Raw genomic sequence first — 2,234 nt, 5'->3', positions numbered from 1 at the left:
AACGTAGTTACTGTAACACGTTACTTAATAACGCGTTAGTCCCAACACTGGCAAGCACTTTTGTGAAACTGAAATTTTCCTTTGGTCCTTAGAAAGTCAATTATACATGCAGCCAAAATTTCACAGCACTCATTATGTATGTCCAATGGTTGGACCGGTCTCATTGCACTTCATGTTACTAGTGTTGTAAAGTTAGCTCTAATTCAAAGGGTTTAACAAAAATCTTTGAACCATTTAGGAATTGAACAGGTTTTTATACATGGTCCTCTGTGTGTAAATGTAATTAGTTTAAATATAAGGATTATTTTTAATAGTTGAAAAGCTTCTAAGGTCAATGACTGCCTGAAATCTAGAACCTAGAAACAAGAATGTTGCATTTTCTTGCTTGTAATACTGTGCCAAGCCTTTAATGCATCCACCTCCAATTACCCCAATTACTTACTAGAGTTTAGCCTTTCTGTTAACTTCTGCACCAAGAACATCTCCACCCCCATCAGGTCCAATCACCTGTTTGTTTCTGCGGTTGCTGCTCCAGGCTGAGGACTGTTTTTCTCATGCAGCTGTGCACAGTTTGTTTAGGATTCCCTTCATCGATTAAATGGAAAAAGCTTGGAGTTTTCTTCCTGTGTTGTTTTTCGGATTATTGTACTGGATTGGATTGGCAAATGATAAAACTGGATTCTCTGTAAAGGTTCTCAGTCATCCAGGTCGTTGCAGTCTAAGGAGCTTGGAAAGAAAAGCGTCTGGACTTCTTTAAGTTGCTTAAAGACGTTTCATCCGAGAAGCTTCTTCAGTTCTAAGAGCAGCTGCTGGAGAGTCCCAGATTTAAGCCCTGTGGGAGTGTCCCACCAAAAGGGACATGGACCCCCTAATGATCCTCCACCTAATCACACGAGCCAAGGTGATCACAGGTCACAATCAGCCAAGGTTTCAGGTGAACCCATTCTGGGACACAACCAATAAAACTGGATTATTTTCCTCTTTTTATTTTTTGACTGAATTGAACCAAATATGAGCCATGAACTACATTTAACTTAAAGAACTGAATTATTATTGTATAACCATTATTTACTGTGCGTAAATACATCTGAGTTTTATGAAAGAGACTGTAGTTGTTGGGTTTGTTTCAGTTGTTTAGGGTGACAAGCACTGTAACATGTTTGCATCCTTTGTGAAGTTTTTTTGTATTTCAAGGGTAAAACATCATTCCATACCGATCTCATATCTCAGGAGAGAGATCTGACTGGCACCCCAAACCTTCATTACATAAACTGTCACACTAAGTCAATTAGCACATCCCAGCCACACAGACATAGTAAGCGCACCCAGAGAGAATGGCCCAGAACACTGCAGAAACCAAGGGACACCGAACAGAGTTTGTTGGTTCCTGCAGTATAGTAGTAGTCGTCAGTAATGTAAAAACACACTATGTTTCATTGAGATAGGGTGAGTGACTTGGCCATTGAAGAATATTCTTTATGGGTCTCACAAATAATCCCAGTAAAGTTCATCTTGGTTTCATCCATCCAAATACTTTTTTTCTAGACCTGTGCAGAGTTATTTGATGTCGTCTAAAAGTCTTATCTAACCTTCTTGACCTTATGTGCAACCAGTGGCTTGCAGCTAGATGTATTTACACCCCACATCCCACTCCTGAGGGGTTTTCTTGACTTGGTTAGATGTTTATGAAAGTTTTTTTTAACCAAGTAAAAATTCTTAAAAATTCTGAGTCCTCTGACTTTCATTGTGTCACATGGTCTGTCCTGCCTTTTATGTTGCTGAGCTCATAATTTCTTTCTTTTTAAGAAATATAAAAGATTGTCAATCTGGACACTCCTAAAGTTTCTGATATCTCTTTGATAGGTTTATTCTCATCCTAGTAAAGTTCTCTTTCAACCTCACATTGAGAGTTCTAGTGAACAGCTACAAAATCCAAGTTCGACACATGGAATCTACTACAGATTTCTAATCTGTTTAATGGAATATTTGAACAGTTGACTGTTAAATGGAATAAGCATTTTATACTTTACTTTATAACACTGGGGTGAGAGAAGGAAGACAGGATAAAGACATGCTGTGGAAGAAAGACAGAGATTAATAACAAGTATGATTCAATGCAGAGAGGTCTGTTAACACATAGTGAGTGAGAAAGGTGACTGGAAAGGAAAAACTCAATGCATCATGGGAATCCCCCGGCAGCCTACGTCTATTGCAGCATAACTAAGGGAGGATTC

This window comes from Pundamilia nyererei, unplaced genomic scaffold (genome assembly GCF_000239375.1).
Source record: "Pundamilia nyererei isolate P.nyererei 1_Seehausen unplaced genomic scaffold, PunNye1.0 scaffold00181, whole genome shotgun sequence".
In the NCBI taxonomy this organism is placed as follows: domain Eukaryota; kingdom Metazoa; phylum Chordata; class Actinopteri; order Cichliformes; family Cichlidae; genus Pundamilia; species Pundamilia nyererei.
This window is presented reverse-complemented; position numbering follows the sequence as displayed.